Below are 18,198 nucleotides of genomic sequence, written 5' to 3'. Positions count from 1 at the left end.
CAGTAAGCAACTCAGACTTGCTAAGTCTTGATTTGCTAGGAACAAGTCTATGTGGCAAAAATACTAGATTGTAACCTTTTTGCAGGATATCCAGGTATCTTCATTTTAAGCACTGGTGAGAGTGTGAACATGCTGGTTTTGTAATGCACTTTCAGAGCAAGTTGTCCCTCTTCTGAGTCAAATATACCTGGTTTATGTCAGTGTTCAGACCTACCACTGCTCTAGATCTCTCTCTCTTTCTCCATTTCATTTCAGTTGAGAAACTACTCATGGAAGAAATAAAAAAAAATTTTTGTCATGAAAAAGAAAAGCAGTTTTCACACAGCTTTCTCATATTGAACTGCTTTAAAAATTTAGCAGAAAGATAAAGGCCTTTAGCTACACCAGTTCAAATACACAGAAGACATGAGCATAGTTTCTCTATGTGCTGATCTTTTTATAGCAAAGTGGGTGAAGGGGTTGATGTGTTGGTTGTGTTGGGTTTTTGGTGGGTTTTTGAGCTTTAGAATTACTTCAGAACAGCAAGTCTCTCCTCTATGTTTGTTAATGTAAGTTTGGAAGAAGGATAGTTCCCTCGCCAACAGGCTGCTAGAGTAACAGGGTTTAGAGTAATCCTTCCAGGAATCATGCAAATAGGAACAGTATCAACAAGCCATCACTTCCAACTTTTTTTGGGGGGGGGGAGTTAATTTTGCATGAGGAAAATACACAGGAAAATGTGGTGAAGAATACTGAGTGCATGAGAATGCTGCTATAGAAGCCATAGCTTTCTAGCTTTATAAACATCCTTTTTTCTTCTGCACTTAAAATTTTTCAGTAACAAGGAAGTAATTTTTTAAAAAATTCCTTCTGCCCAGGAAGAAAACTCTTCTGGTTATCCTGGTGTAGCCCAGTGACCTTACCCTAGCTGACTAAGTCTTAAATGTTGGATATTGTTGGACTCAGCCTGCCATCATCCAGTTACCAACAGGGTCAGTCCTTTTGGTGGTACAAAATAAAGACAACTATTCACTTTATTCAAAGATCCTACTATGTACGTTAATGAGACATTTAGAAATACTGTAGTTTATTTTTAATGTGGCAGTTCACAGGACCTCATAGTGTATGTGTCTGCATGTGTGACCAAGTACCGCATAAAACCTTCCTGTTGTCCTTGCGGAATGTTACTTCAGGAGGAAGAGAGGTTTATGGCAGGGACATAGCAAAACAAGAATGTGTGTGAGAACATAAGCCAAAAGCAAGGTAGGTGGCTCTTCGCGCAGATGGTAGGTTTAAGAGGAGAGAGTATAGGTGAATCCTATATTCAGTAAAACATTTAGTTCTCAGGTTCCTAGGATGAAAACCTTATTGTTTTTTTCCTGAAAATCCATGTTGTACAAAAACAGAGGACTAACTTCAGCTGTGCAACAAGTCAGTTATCACTTCACTTCAAAATTTATAAAGGTTTAAAAGCTCTAGAGAACTGTATTTTTTTTCCTTAAATGTTATAGCATTATTTAACTCTGGCATGCATTATTCTGGGTTTTTTTGAAGGCTTTGTGTCCTCCAGTTAGTATATATAGGAGATCCTTATTTCTATTCAAAAAGTGTCCAGCCCTTATCTTGAAAGACAAGAAGGTTAAGAAATACATGTGGTGCTGGCTGTCCTGCTTCTACCCTCTTCCCCACCTAACTAGTCACCAAGTGTAGAACTTTTCAGCCAAACTTGATAATAGCAACAAGGCTCTCTACAAATTTGACTGTTGGAAACTAGACAGTAAAGAGAAATCTAAATTAGCATTCTTATCAACCGAGTTCACAGTGTAGCCCTTCCCTTATCTCTTCTGTTTGTTCTGGTGGCTGGACAGTCAGTGCACATGTGGACTTTCACCTAGCTAGCAATAAAAGGATAGTAGGGGTCTGCAAAGGAATGGAGGTGATGTAGCCTAGGCAAAGTATTCGAACAGAAATCTACAGAGACAGGGCTATTCGTGCAACTTAGTTCTGTTTATTTAAAAAAAAATAACAGTGCTACTACTTGCTCGTTCTGAAGCTGCAACCTCAGATTAAAGCAGAGCATTATGAGAAGGTGGCAATGAAGAGCTGGGATGATGGGAGATGAAAGGGCTTACTAGCTAGGTGATACATTGCCTCAACAGTCAGTTCTGCTGATGCAGCTGGCCTCCATATGCAATGTTGGGGAGCGGGCAGAGGGTTTATTGTACTTTGTTTTAAAGCTAAGACCAGAACTGAGGATTATTCCCCAAATGCAGCCGTAGTACCACCTGGTGGCGAACTGGCAGAATTTCTCATGGGTTGCATGGCCAGTTACAGTCCAGTAACCTTCATCTCACTTCTGCCTGTGCAGACAGCATGAGAAAGAACAGGTATGCGTCTGGGAGAGAGATGGATGGGTTTAGTCGTTAAGTATCCTCTTCTCTCAATACAACACTGTGTGAACATAGCTCTTACACATAAGCAATTAACCTCAAACATGGCTTAGATTAAGCCTTGCCTTTATGTAATCTTGTCTTCAGCAGAAGGTTGTGGGGAGTGGAGAAGGAAAAGGGTGTGTTAATTCAAGGTAAAACCCTACTAAGCACTTACATTTTTCAAGCAGGTTTAGGCCAAGTTAACACCAGCAGTCAGATTAAAGAAAAACAAACTTTGTCAAAATACTGCAGGCAGATTTAAGCATCTAAGTCTAAAGCTGTCATTTAAAAACAAACAAAACCATTTTTTTTTAAAAACCCTTGTTCAATAGCCACCTTTCTGGAAGCACCAGCATCCCATGGGTATATCCCTGCAGTTCCAGAGGAAAGAAGCTTTAAATCCTGGGCAATTTAGTGACCTGCTTCAATAAAAAAGAAACCAGACAATGTGGTCCCAAATGGAAGTCAAGTTAAACTGAGGTATGGTCTCAGCAAGACTCTAAAACAGCCAACACAACTAGGCCATTCATAAAAATAGTTGTAACTGACTCATTTTTTTAATGTATTTTGAAGCATAGCTCAAGGCAGAAAAGGAAGTGTCTGTAGCATTTCCCCAGGAAGTAAAAGATTTGGGCTCAATACGTCTTCTGAGGCTGATAGAGTCTTGCAAGACAGTGGCTGCTATCGGCTTGGTTGGGGGATGTGCTGTATATTACTGTTAAAGCCAACAGAAAAGCAGCTCAGAGTCATAGAGCTAAAGAAAAATCAGAGCGGCAGACTGGCATCAGCCTTAATACAAAGGGAAAAGGTAATAAAACCTCATCTCCATCCCTGCCCCACGAGCCTGCTCCTCATAAAATACTCCAAACAATGGCTAAGCCAAAACATCCTCTCCCAAAACAAGAGTCTCCTAATAATGATTTGTTGTGTTGTCCTTCAAATATGCAATTAGATGAAATTGCCTTCAGTGATGAAGGGCTGAAAGACTGACTCTTTCAAGGCACTTGACAGGACATGAACAGAGAAAGTGCTAACAAGCAAACTGATAGAAGAGGACTTAATTGAGACTACCATCATGGAAAAAAAAATAGCAGTAAGTAAGCAGGGAATTAATGGAGAGCACCTCAAAGTTAAGGACTTCACTGACAACTGAAATAAGTTTTTTATCAGGCCATGTTTTATGGGGTAAGTTCTCACAGAGTTACCTGAGAAGTTACCAAAGAAGCAGTTTTTAAATCCCTATTTAAAAAAAAAAAAAACAAAAAACCAAAACCCAACCAAACAAAAACCCCATAAAAACTCCAAAACCCCAACCTATTATTAATTTATTAACAGATATTAACAGATACTTATTATTACTCATAAAATGTCAAATGGCTACAGGCACCTTTGGGAATGAAATACTGAAGTTTACAGAGATTCACAAGGAAAACTTTGTTCAGAAACAAAGGCTGAATCCTTTGCTGTGTGTGGGGGCTTATACAAGTCATGGTCCTCTCTGTTGTGTAAGATTTTATCCAAAGGACACTTTACAGTAGCACGTATTAGCTGATGGAATGATGTCAGCAATGTGTCCCCAAGTACCTGGGTATCCCCAGCTCCCCACAGCTGAGCACAAGAGAGGAATGGCACAGCCATAAATGATGTATATAAACCCTTGCAATTCAAACTCTGAGTGATGCCATAATCAGCAAAGCCTGCTATGCGAAACACTGTTAATAAATGTTTTCCTCCAGCTACACACAAGCATCCATTCACAGTGCCTAACGCTGAGAAGTGTACTGAGAGTTAGAGCACAACATAATAGCTGGTAGAGACATCTCGCTCTGATGCTAATACTGAATTTTGAATATACTTCACTAATATTTAAAAGAAAAAAATTTATTTCTTCTTGTCACCTTCTGTACACCTGTGTCATGTTTGAAATGGATCAGAGATGAGAACCATGCATCAAAAAGAAACATACTAAGAGCAAAAAGCTTCATGTATAAAAAATAACTTTCAAAACCCACTGGGATCTCATGACCCTAGATGCTAATTAAGCCGTATGCTTTGATGTTAGCTCAGCTCCAACTATTTTTGAAAAATCCTGTCCTGCATGCTTTTCATTTCTGAATTATCCATCACAGGATATTCCACACCTTTGTTTGAAGCATCTTGTACTGGCTGCTCTCAGAAGACTAAGAGATTGCTGATTTGGTCCAGAGTGGGAATTCAGATCTTTCCAATTTGCAACGATGACCAAGACCCACTCTAACCTTAATGTAAATGAGTAACTGAACTAACAGCAGAAGGAAGGACTGGTGATAAAGCTTCTTAACTGCTACAATTACAGTTAATGAAATATCAATAGACAGAAGCAGATAGTAAAAATACAACAGCATACTTTGAATTAACAGTGGGCTGCCCAGTAAAATGGGACTGTATTAGAGCATTCTGCTGGGACAGTTTATTCCATTCATTTGTCTTTTATTTAAAGAAGTCTCCTGCCCATCACGTACTCTGGACAACCTTCCCACAATTAATAGTCTTACTATTTTGTCTTTGATGAGCTTTAGGAAGACAATGCCATTTATTTAATGCAGATTACATTATACATTGATAATGAAGGAGAGATTAGTTAAGTCTTAGTTAATTACTATTTTCAGTACAGTTCACTATCAATTAATTATATTATCATGCCATGGCTAGCATACGTCTGCTCCCAGTTGGTTAAATACCTCTGCAACTATACTCCTACTGAAATCCACAGCAAAATTCCCATTGCGCCAATAAGCTTTAATGAAGCCCCTAAGACTCAGGAAAACAAGGCCAGTCAGCTGTACTTTGTGTTGCTTTGCTAGCGTTTACGACTTTAAACTCTGTTCTACATATGGTTTGGCCTATACTTTCAGCTGTGCTATCTGCCACGTAGGAGTGCACTAAAACATGGCTTTGAAGGAGTTTAGCAGCTGAATTTATGCCATAACTTGGGTGTATTTGCTTGAGAAAAATCCTCAGACTGTAGACAATGTTTTTAGCATACAGACTCTTTGATGTTTGGAAAAGTGGCAAAAAGCATGCTGGTTATCAAATACATTCTACTGCAGCAGATAGAGTAACTGAAATTCAGATATGCTAGAGACAACCACTGCAATAAAATTTCCATATTAAAGAACTGCTGAAAAATAAGAATAAGTATTTTTCAATAATACTATTATGCTGGGCTTTAATGGTTAGCTTGACCCCAGAGCTTACCACAGTTAAACAAACCAATACCACATAAAACTGCTGCTCAAGACATTGCTTAGAAAAATGTGTCTAATCATCATTTTGGGGTTTATTTAATTTGTCACCTTTTTCAGTGTTTAAACACCTAAAGACAAGACCTTCTATACAAATGCAGCTCTATATATGAAAGTCTCTAATGAACATCTACACTCTCAAGTGTTGCTCCTCCCCTTCACAATATTCATCTGCATTTTAAATAAATTGCTGATCCTTTTCACAAGCATTTGAAGACATTGGAACTATCCTCTGAATGTATGTATCTTTTAAGGAATAATACCAAGATTCTGACATTCTAACACTATTTGCTGAAAACCCCAGACACTTGACCACACACAGAGCCTAAGTCATGCTCCAGAAATTCCCGAGGTCTGCGTTTGGGGTGCATATGACCTTGGGAGAGAGTCAAGGTTCATTCCTTGATGCAGCCTCCTCCAGTAACCTAAAGCATCTATTCCATTACTTTTATTACACTCACAAAGCTTATTCACTACGTCACTGCCTTCTGTCTCACTATTAACACCAGCGAGACACATCAGTGAAGCATGCCTCATTAGCCAGAAACTAGTGATTTAGGGAACATTAATGTTCTTTGACCACCCTGTGCTCAAGCATACGTTTACTGGCTGGAGTGGTTGGTCCAGGGAGGCGGCTGCTTTAAGTCAAGGCAGACAGACCTATTCTATAATGAAGAAATGGAATTTCCAGAATACAATTCATGTTGTACAGGGGATGTTTCTTGCTTTGGGTTTACACACTGTCCTTGTACAGGAGTCTCAGAGTCCAATTTTTTCTCCAACATTATTTCAGAGCACTGCTCTGCTCTATCAAAATGAAGCATCTCCCAACTTAAGTCTTGTCAATAAAGATAAATATTTTTTTAAATCTTCTTTTAATTCTGTCTTACTAAAGCTAGGAGACTTTGCTCCTTTAGAGTGTTACTGTGTAACATTTTGTTGTCAGCAAAACAATTAAAATAATATTTGCAATTTTTAGTAAGTTACTGAAAAGCAAATCCTTTTAATCCTCTCAGGTAAATAAAGTTTTGTCAAATAAATTCCTCCATCCATAACATACAGATTTGAACTTCTCTGTTGAATGATTACACAATAGTCCATGTAGGTAAGATCTAGTGTATTTTTCCTCTTTACTTTGTCCTCCTTAAAAAGATTCAATTTTTTTTTGTACAAGACACTAACAAGAAAAATCCTATTTTGTTTTCCTATTCCAAACTAGATTCAAAATGTTTCTCTTTTCCTTTAACATTAAGCTTTTGGCTTTGCAATTACCACACACCAAATAGATCTCAGGATGTCACCAAAATGTGTAATGCTACTATGATGCCTGTTTAAATTTAGGCATGCAAGTAATCCGATTAAAGTCAGTATCTGCGAAGTCAAGCACATAAGCCAAAGAAAGGGTTTAATATTGTTTCTGTGTTCAGGTTCTCAAGTGCTTTCAGAGCCATTTCTCTAGCATGTTGTATCATCTGCATCCCATTAAAAAAAAAAAACCTAAGATTACCCTCAGCATGCTGTACAGATATTCCCAGGAGTACCACAGAAAGACTCAGTATAGACCAGTCATCTGCCTCTCTTCCTAAAACACTAAGAATGTCTTAATAGTCCAATAAAGAGAACTGACTTGAATTATACTAACTACTGAATTACAGTAGCAGTTCTCTCATTATAACATAATGCGAGATACAAGAAATCACTTAGTGCAGGAACTTGAATTCAGTACTCTAGCAAAACCCTACCGACTTGGTAAGAGTTTTATGCAAGTAAGTATTGAGTGATTCTTCAAACACTTCTGAATTATTAATCAGGTCTGCAAGCACTTGCAAAACTGGGGTCTGAGAATTTGGTCCTTTATTTATTTAGAATAAAAGAAAAGGAAACATTAGTTTACGCTGCATTTGTTGAATTTCTGAATCCATTGAGATAATTTATTCCTAACATTTCAAATTTTTTTTCTTAATCATCCCATATAGGACCAATATTTGTAATCCCTGTCATTCCTGGAATGAATTTGAGATTTGGAATATAAAAGTATTTTTTGTTTAAATATCTTACAAAAAGAATCATTATACTTCATGCTCCAAAGCACCCAATAATGACTGGTAAGATTATGAAGTACCCTAATTATCACATTACTTCTATATAAAATCTTTTAAAATACAATATAGGAGCAACATATTTGATTGATTACTTTTTGTTTTTCTAATGTCAGAGCAGAATAATGCCTTTAATGGATTAATAATTTGATAAACACCTCCTATGCAATAACTCCATAGAGCGCAACACTCTGGATTATTAAAATGTGCTAGGTAGACTAGCCATAATTTAAAAAAATTTCTGCTAAACAAGAAATGCACAGTTTGACATAAAGAACAGCTGACTTTAATTAAAAACTTTAATTCAAACTAAAATGAAATACCCACTATAAACACAGAAACCACGCTCACTATACTAGCTAGGCAAACTCACAAAGTATGTTTTGAAAAGGGAGTGTATGTAAATTCAGAATTATTTTTTTTTAAATTACAGTAACTGAGCTAAACCAACATATTTCAAATTTTACAGAAAAGGGGGAGAGGTTGACAACATACTAAGTAATTCAATAGCTTCATTCACATGACCTTAGTGTGACTGCAGTTCAATTAACCTATACTACCTGAATAATTTTTACAATGGAAAAAAATACATTTTTTTAACGTATCGCTCATTAGTTTCCTAATTATTTCCTCTTCCTTCAGGACAAATAAAAAGGCATCTTTGCAGTTTATCTCTGAACAGGGCTGTGCATAATCCTATTGCAAGAAACATTATCATAGGTCTGCTAAATACAGTGATCAGTGTCTTCATCTATAGATACAGCGTAGCATCTCACATTGTAAAAAGTATATGAAATGTTGTCAAAACAATCTAATAAAAACATCTGCAACAAAGAAAAATACAATGACTATTTTATATTGCAAGATATTGTAGTATAAATTAATAGCATTTCTCAACTCTGTAAAGAAGTCAGGAATAATAGTACTCATAAATATCAGGAACGAAGCCCCCAAATCAAAACAGTAACTTAAAAAGACACAAAACAGATTTTAGAAGGCTGCAAAGTGCTTTGAAAACATTAAAACCAAAACTCAACTATTGCCTCCAAATTTCTTGCTATGAGCTTTATTTTTTCACATCCCATCCTGAAGGGCAGACAATGCTGAATTTATGACAGATTAACAGAATTTCTCAGATATATATATTACAGGTTTCACTCACTTGCATTAAATCCCCTGTAGCTTCTCTACATGGCCTACTCTAGAAAAAAAAAAAACAATAAAAAAATAGCTGTTTTCTCCTACCTGTACATTCAGTATTATTTACAATGCCTTGAGAGAGAAAAAGATGTAATGGTACAGTTACGCCAAAATATCCCACATCAATCCCAGCTGTTCTACTGACAGTACGAGTACCAAAACAAAGTTACACTAACTTTCACAATTACACATTAATTTTTACAACTATCACACAACAACAACAAAGTTATCAACTCTATAAATCACAGGAAAAAATTATGTATTTTTAATTTTTAAAGAAAAACAAAGTTACTACTAAAAATGTATTTTTTACCGTACCTCCTTTTAATTTTTTTTCCAGAAAGCTGATCTTAACAGGTTATAAAGAAAATAATTTCTTCAGCCACATGCCTTTGTATTTTATTTTTATTTAAAATAAAAAGTCACATAAATGACAAAAAAAAAATTATTTTGGCCATTTGGCTCCCTCCCCCAAATTGACACTTTATAAAAACCTTCTGTACTTTTTTTCCCCCTCCCTCTCTCCCTCTCTACTACCTCCAAGATGGTAGGAAAGTTGTTGTTTTGGAGGGCAGAGGAGCCGCGCTCTGATGTTATGTCCTCTCAGTGCCTGTAGTGGTGCTGTAGGAGGCTGCTGGCTCTCTTCTTGAGCAGCCCCAGCAGCCCTGCCTTCTTTGCTGGAGAATATATTCAGGGATTCCCCTTAATAATCACCTACCCTCTGAGCACTTTGTAGTTTTAAAATAATAAAGAGCCCCCAAAGCTTCCTCCCCACAAAAAGCAGGATCTTCTCAGAGCCAGGGGGGCAGCAGCTCCTCAGCACAGAGCCCGAGCCCATTCCCAGTCCCTCTGCTGGGGAGGAAACTCTGATCTGTCAGCCCAACAGAGGGAAAGGGGGGAGAGGAGAGAGAGGAGAAAAAAAAAGCAGCTGGAAAGGTAAGCCAGGCCCGGCCTGCATCCCCGGGCTCGCGTAGCGCGGCAGGCGGTGCGAAGGGTGCAGGGCGGGCGGGGAGGCGGGCTACGCGAGGCCGAGGATCAGCCGGGGTGGTGTAGGCCGCAGCGGGGGGTGAGGGGAGCCGGGGGGGTTTTTGAGGCTTTCGAGCGCCGCGAGAAGCGCCGAAGGGGGTGAGACGGTCGCCGGAGCCCAGCGGGAGGGTCGGGGTACGGCGCCGCGGCACCTTTGCCCGGGAGGTGAAGGGCGGCGGGGGAGAACGGGGACGGGGGCGCGCTAGGCCTCAGCGCGGCGCGGCCCGGCCCGGCAGCTCCGTTCCCCGCCCCGCCGGGCCCCCCGCGCCGGGCCCCGGGCCCAAAGCGGGCCGAGCCCCGCCGCCGCCGGAGCTTGGCGGCTGGGGGGGGAGGCGGCGGGGGCGCCACGGCCGGGGCCGCTTCCCCCCCGCCCCCCCACCCCCTCCGCGGGACGGCGGGGCGAGGGGGGCCGCGGGACAGGGGGGCTGGGGGCGGCATTAATTTGCCGAAATGACTTTTAATGAGCGGCTGTGGCGGTGGCCGGGGGTGTGTGGGGGGGTGCACCCCCTCCCCCAGCTCGGTCCGGGCCCGCCGCGGCGGAGGCGGTGCCGGTCCCGCGGGGCGTGCGGGGCCGCGCCGGCCGCGGCCTGGAAAGTTTCGCGGCGTTTTTAGGGTGCTTCCCCCCTTCTCCGCTGCCGCCCGCCCCGCGCCCACGGCCGTGGGGACGGGGCTGGCGGGGTGGGGGCGCCCCGAGACGCGGCCGCGGCCCTCCCCGCCCGTCCCGTCCCCCCTTCGCCCCCCCCTCCGGTGTTCCCCCTCGACTGGGCCGGCGGCGGGGTGAGTCGCCTCACAACTTTTTGGGATGGGGTGTGGGGAGGCCGTCTGAGTGCTGCCCCCCCCCCTCCGCCCCCCCGCAAGCTGCCGGCACACGGGGGCCCCGGACCGGCCCCCGACGCTGGGCGCGAGGGAGAGGAGTGAGGGGCTGCCTCGGCCTCGGCTTTGCGCCCCGCCACGTGCCGGGGCTGGCAGCCACCTCAGCCCCGCCGGGGCCCGGGACGGGGGGCAACAGCCCGCTGGCCCTGCCGCAGGGGAGCCGATTGCCTCAGCGGGCCCTACATGGCAAGGGCCGCGGCTGGACTTGGGCTCTGGACCCCTCTCACGTCCCTGCCGGGGTACCCTAGCTGTCCCCATGGGCCGGGGTGCCTCTGGTGTGGGGGGTCCCTGTCAGCTGCTGCTGCCCCCCAGGACTGAAAATGAAAGGATCCTTTTTTTCAGGGACAAGAACGTCTGGTAGTTGTGAAGTGAGTCCACTGGAAAACCCACCAACGTACTTCACCCCGCACAGGTGAAATAGCTCCGGTTTCTCATGTGGGAGGTGTCTAGATTTGGTCAAATGTTCCTTAATGTGTTTTTTAGCTCAAAATGTTAATGGCTGTGTACAGGTAACCTCAAATGAATTTTGAAAATGACAGTAACGCTTACCTTAAAGTCTTCTATTATGCCATCTGATTAAAATATGTAGATCTATAGTTAGTTCTAACTTTGTTACTTAACAACATACGATGAAGGTTTATTTTAAGGCTGTTCTCAATTTTTGAGCGTTGGTAGACTTAAATAAGAAAATTGGCAAATTTAAGGCAATGGTTCGTTCCCCTGTAGCCGAGAACCCTCCCCTATGGTATGGGCACCCCTGTACTGGCAGTGTTCCACGCTGGGGCCGTACCCCCAGGTACAGCTGCTGACCCATGAACTGGAGCGCTCGGGTTTTGTATGAAACTGTCACAACCTGGTGACATTTTCGCAGCCATCTTCAGCCTTTTATGTGATTTGTTTGTAACACGTACGTACATCAGACAACTTTTATTAATTGTAAAGCTAAATTATCTACAGAAAGCAACCCGAAATTTACTTAGTGGGAGTTGTTTTGATGTTTCAATATTTTTATGAGTGAATGAATTTGTACGTAGGGCCTGGTCCTACAGAGTTGCATGTACCATGTTCTCACAGTTATGGTAAATCCTCAGGAGGTACAAAGTTATTGTAATACCATACTGAAACTTTGATAGCTTCTAACTGCTAAAAGGCTGCTCTGTGAGGAGCTCTACTGCTTTATTTTATTTATTGAGTATTCCCATTGAAGCAAGAATGATAGTCCTGTATTGTGTGAAAATAAGCTTCTTTGTCTTCGTGGCATTGGGACTAAAAATAAGACTAAGGTATTTTGTTTAACCTCATATGCAAGTGCAGGCTATCTGTTATTTGAATAAATAAAAAACTTGGACTTAAAGCCTTTTTTTCATTCAAGTACAGTTGCAAGGTATGCTGTAGTATGTTTAGTCTGCTTTGTCTCGGGATCATGGCTTCGATATTTTGAGATAACGTTTTAAAGTGCATTTCTGCGATGTTACAATGGCCTAAATGTTCCATTTGTTGCTGCATCTGAAGGCTGCCTTTCTGCAGCCCCACTTGCCCTCCAAAACCTGGGCTTGTTTACAGCCACATTGAAATAAGTCTGCTTCTGTGCAAGCATGAGAATCTGCCTGTAAGGATGTGATTGCAGGACTGGGGCCTGAGACCTGCTCAAATAGAGAAATCCTTGTTCAAAAGACTTCCAAAGATACGGAGCCTGTCTTGAGCCTTAGGTCAGGAATAGCCAGCCATGTTTAGGAAATTATTTTATTGACATTTATAGGAATGTGCTCTTAGCAACAGTTATGAATCTTCCTACTTATCATCTTTTCTCTTTAGAAATCCTTTGACGTTTCAAAATTCCTAGAGTCTTAAATGTTTGGGGTTGTTTTAGGCTTTGGGCTGTCTTTGTCGGGTTTTTTTTTAAGGTACTATTTATCAGACAAGTGAATCAGCTGAAATTAAATTCCTGCTTAGGCTCAAAAAGAAGAACCTGCTCAGTTTTGAAACAAACTTATTTTCTCTCTTCTTAATTATGTTTTCTGCTGTTGATTGAAACTTGTTACAAGTCTATAAGTTCTCTAGCCATTATTAGGAATAATACTTAAATTTAATTCTCTATTTATTGCATTATATTCTGAAGCATAATCTATATTACCTAAAGTATTGCCTAAAGCATACTGCTGCTTTTCTGTTAATATATCAGACATCCTTATGCAATATAAACTGCCTTTTTGCAGAGTTGAAGTAACATGCTTTCTAAAAAGGTAGAATGAAGACAATGTTGCTGCTTCTCCTAGGTAGATTTTAACATATGAAAAAAAGGAGTCCAAAATATGATTCCAGGTGGTAACTAAAAATGTCTAGTAAGATCTTAATATGTTAAACGTCAGGGTACTTGCATGTGTACACAGTACCTTGACTTGTGCAGGGCTCTTTGGAGGTCTTCTTGAGAAAGGATTATGCTCTAGTTAATAAAAGTCTTCCCTACAGGAACTGTTGTAGTTGACTTTGGTTGCTTCCCAGTGTTTTCTGTCTCAATTTCGATGCTTTTACTAACAAAAAGACTCTTGTTTCCACAATTACAGCAGGCTTGGTTTGGTAGCTGAGCATAGTAGAGAATTGAGCTGTTAAATGACCAGAACTAAGCCAAAGTTATGGTTAGATCACAGAACGGGAACAGAAGTTACAGCTTTGTGGTGTTGATGTCGACCACAATTAGATGTGGTGCAGCTTCTCTTGATAGAAGAGAACATTTCCCAGAGAGGTACTAGTTGCCTAAAGTCTCTTGGTATGAAATAGAAAAAAGGAATGGTTTTGCTTTCTCTCTAATAATACAGTTTTCACTAATACTGACTGAAAGGTTTTACTGTAAGGTAGCTTTAAATACGTGTCTTTTTTGTAATGATTTTTATGGTCTCTGTTCATCTCTGAGTGGATGAAATTCCATGTTGCCTAAGCATCTTAAAATCTATGTATTTACTGGTAGTCTCAGCAATAGGGTCGGACAGTGGCAACGCAGAGAATTTTCTTCTTTGGTCAAGTTGAGGAATCAACAAAACTACTATTTATGCTGTTTGTGGAAAAGCCAAGGTTCTTGGAGATCCATGTTCCACTTCTGCCCCAAGCTGATGGTTTTGAAAGCATATGTAGATAGATGATTGTACCTTGTCTGTGAGATGTCACGAACACACCAAGCAATTTAACATGAAATCTGCGCTAGTATTACCAAATGCAAAACAACACAGTTAAGACCTCTTTAATCGTGGCTTTTGTTTGGATGCAATGTGTGAAGCTCTGAGTTCAGTCCTCTTAATTATACATCTTTTAACCACCAACATATAATTGCCTTGCAATTTACAATGCATTTGGGGATTCTATTGCCTAAAATGGTCTTACGTACGTTGAATGTCAAATTTTGAGCATAAGTTTAAGAATGTATCTAACCCATGTGTTTTAAAATATTCTAGTATTTTCAGCATGGTGAAATTACTGATTGAGTTTTGGGGCTATAATGCTTTGGGGTTTCTAATAGTGACTAGGCCTTTAACTTCTCTGTAGACTACAGATGATGTCAGGTACCAAATTTCTGTATGACATAATGCTGATACGCAGTATGGTCTAGCAAGGATTCCCCCCACAAAGTTTGCTGCTACACTGTTTCCCAGCCTCTCTGAAGGGCTCTACCTGTTTTGGGAGAGGGTGTGGGGAGTGCAGAGTTACAGCTTTGTTATCTTGGAGCTGACGTCCGCTGCAAGGGAACTGATTATGCCTGCTTGTGAGTACTGAAAGCAGTTGGGAGCTGGCTTCTTCCTATGCCTGACAGCAGGTACTGTTGGTTGCACAGGTGTGTACCTGTGTGTATTTAAGTCTTTCATGTCTCTTTTTACAGTCACTTTGGAACCACCTTCTGTTGCCTTACGGACCACTAGTGGCCACACTCAGCAGGACATGTAGCTCTGCTCTAAATGATGATGTCGCACAGTGTAGTTTGCTCTGTGTCCTGCCTATCCTTGCTATAAAGCCTTGCTGGAATGCTAAGTTTGTTACTCTTCACGTGTACAGATAGGGCTTTTGCCAGAGGAAGGAAATTTTCATCCAGTCAGCTGCTCAGGAATAAAAAATGGGAGAAGGGGAGAAATAAATATGTTATCAAATTACAAATGTTAGTGATAACATCATAAGAACATAAGAAATACCCTGCTGGGTCAGATCAGGGGTTGATCCAACCTAGTGTTCTTTCTTGGGCAGTAGGAGTAAGTGACGCTATTTAGGAACAGCATGAAAGCCAAGCCGCTCTTCAGTGTTTTCTTCTCTTACTCCTCCAACATCTATATTTGTTAAATTAGGCATGCTAGCAGGTACATCACTTAGGTCCCCATTGTCTATGAACTTTTCTGTTGTCTTTTTGAACCTGATGAGACTGTCTGCTTCCATAGCCTTCTGTGACAGCAAGTTCCAGCAGTTCACTACCTGTGAGTAGTAAAAATGAAGTAGTACTTCTTTAATATGTTTTTGAGTCAAGCTCTTACTAGCTTCATCATGTACCCCTAGTTCTAATACGGTGTGATATGGTATATGACCGTTCTGTATTCACCTTATCCCCTACCATGATTTTTTAAACCTCAGTCATGTCTTGCATCATTTGGCAATGGCACACATTTTTTTATTTTCTTCTGTTCTTTGCCCCATTGCTTCTAACTAGCTCAAAATCTTTTATTTAGAAGCAATTGTTTAAGGAAAATCTAGATTCCTCAAGAAGCAGCCTTTGGTTTCTCATTCATGGGTTGTGACTAAAGACAGTTTGAACATATGCAGGCATAAATTATGTTTCTGTTGAACCTTTCTACAACTTCAATGTAGAATATAAATGCAAAACCCAAAACAGCTTCCAGAAAGTTTTGTACCCTGGTTTTTTTTGCAGTGAAGTACAGCTGCTTAAGCATTTGATTTTTCCAGGGGAAGTCCATGTTTTCATCATCTCTTACTGAATCCTGTGGGACAAAAATAATTTCTCCCCCACCCACTATTTAGCTAAGTGTAGTTTCAGTTCTCTTCATTTAAGTGACATGTGCCTGTTCCATGCTTGTGCTACTTTTTATGTAGCAGCAAAAAGCTCTGCTAAGAACTTCTGTATATTTTGTTCAAAATAAAATACTGCATCAGATAAAATCAGAATCAATAGATTTAAATGCCTTTGTTATATATATATATACACTATGCTATGGAAGTAAAAAGAAAAAGCTCTTTTTAGGTTAAGTACAACTTCATTCTCTGATCCTGGCAGTATAACCACATAGTGCCACTGTCTTTTGGGAAGTCTGTGTAGGAGTCTACCAATAAAGATATAATTGCAAGTTTGAGAGAGTTACTGTAGGGTTTTTTTAATACAACATTGGCTGCTAGGTATATTAACTTTCTTTTTGTTTGTTGCACTAATCGATTCCTATTAGGATTTTTAACATGGTTATATTTGCACGAGCTTCTCAGTGTGTGTATATATATATACACACACACATATACCCAAAAATTCATGTTCAAGCTCATTGGTTTCCCTGAGGATTATTGTCTGTATTTTTGCTTAAATGTTTCTTATGCCATTGTACTGTGGCCCGTATCTTTCAGACAAGCGAGAAGTAAAATACTATGCCTGCCATCACATGGTCAAGTTAAATGCAAAAATAAGATTTAATTGTGAGTTAAATCCAAAAATAAGACTGGGGGCACAAGAATAAATCCAGGATTATCGTGGCTGGGGACTGTGAAGCAGTTTCTTTACAGAAGCTTAGCAGAGGCACACCAGCTATGTGTTTCTTGCTGTTTACTTTGGAACCGTTCTGAGGAACTCTTTTTCTTTGGTCTGTTGCTTGATAACCTTCAGAAAAGAAATGTTGCTGGGTTGTGCAAAAGAGGAGAAGGTCATTGATCTGTCAAAAACTGCAAAGCATGATATAGTAGCTTAAAAGAATGTGGTAAATAAACCAGAAAGAAATAGACAGCACCATGTGAGTCACCCAACTGCAAGATGCACTTGTTCTTTCAAGTTTTTCATCCTGTCCAGTATGCTACCAAATACAAGCTTTGGTTAACTGTTGAGAGAAGCAAACTGCAGAGCAAAAGGCTTTCTGCCTGCTTCATTGTGTGTATGAGATGCAATTAAGACTCATTTGATTACTTTTGCTGCCATAGTAATGGAGGAGGCTGTGTCCTAAACATATGGGACCCAAACCCAGATCACAACTCCTGTATTGGGCATGTCACCATTGGATTTATCTTTTTCTTTCATGTTGTTGCTGGATAATAGTGAAATGTATGTCAGTATCTGCCTTAACAAAGGTGTCTGAAAGGATTACTTGGTTCTCAGCATGCTAAAGAATAGATAGTTCTCTCTTCCCATTCTGTGTTTTTGAAGGGCACAGCCAACAATGAACTTTTTTGTTCTTAGGACCGATGCATTGTGAAGGGTCATACTCCCAACGAGTAGTTTCAAATATAAATAGTATGTGCTCTGTACTCTCATGTGCTTCCATGCATTGAGAGAAGTTAGGAAAAGTGGTTGGAACTGGATTAGATGTCCATGCTTGTGCTGTGGCTATCCTGCATAAGCAAAGCACAAGGCCCCTGCCCCTGGGGATGGGTGCTTGCATGTGTGCATGGAAAGGGAACTAGGTATAAAGAGGAAATAAGAAATTATCCTTATTATTGTCAAATGATTAATCAGGTCACTTATGCTAGTTACATTTTGTAGCACGTGTCTCCATTCTGTATGTTGTATATGCCGTACATGTGCATATACAACTGTTTCAAGCATTTTAAGTGTGCTTTTATATTTTTAGTAGTCTTCTGTCCTTCTGCTTCTACAGCTAGATATATGCTAATGAAGGGCCTGGTTTATGCAATTCACTGTTAGGGGTGTGATAGGGTGTTTTGTTTTGCCCTAGTGACTTAAAGTTGCTTTTCTAGATCCCCCAGTGCCATAGTGCTTGTCATTTTCTCAAGGCGCTTTTATACAGCGGCAAGTGAAGGCTTGTACCTTCACAAGAGGAAACTGCATCTTTCCTGCAAAGTCTGTGTAGGCTCCCTAATTGCAATTGTGTTCTGGCCATTTCAGGCCTTGGGAACAAGTTGATTGAGGTGATAATCTGTACATTGTCATGTGCCTCTAACTTATTATGTATTTCCTGAATATCGCCTCTCTGTACAGTCCTTTGCTTGGTGTATAACACACATGAAACTGAACTTGGTACTGAATAAACCATGTTCAAAAGAGTTTATTCCAGTGCTTCAGGATGGCCTTTCTGAATAAAAGCTGCCTTTTGCAGGCTAATC

The 18,198-nt window shown here is 40.7% G+C and overlaps 1 protein-coding gene across 4 annotated transcripts in view; it reads left to right on the top strand.

Annotated features, from left to right (window-relative positions):
• Positions 1 to 99: 99 nt before the first annotated feature.
• The window catches only part of INO80D (INO80 complex subunit D), a 61,359-nt gene continuing 43,260 nt past the window's right edge, over positions 100 to 18,198 (top strand). For 3 of the 4 annotated variants that reach the window (XM_054830534.1, XM_054830530.1, XM_054830533.1), the window contains exons 1-2: positions 100 to 9,930; positions 11,236 to 11,305. The gene's annotated coding sequence lies outside the window, so the exon portion shown is untranslated. Of the gene's footprint in view, positions 9,931 to 10,479; positions 10,798 to 11,235; positions 11,306 to 18,198 lie in introns of those variants that run through there. The other variant, XM_054830531.1, reaches the window with a different exon arrangement.

The sequence above is a fragment of the Grus americana genome, chromosome 6 (genome assembly GCF_028858705.1).
Source record: "Grus americana isolate bGruAme1 chromosome 6, bGruAme1.mat, whole genome shotgun sequence".
NCBI lineage: Eukaryota > Metazoa > Chordata > Aves > Gruiformes > Gruidae > Grus > Grus americana.
The sequence above is the reverse complement of the archived record's forward strand: the minus strand, read 5'-3'. Positions and strand labels throughout refer to the sequence as shown.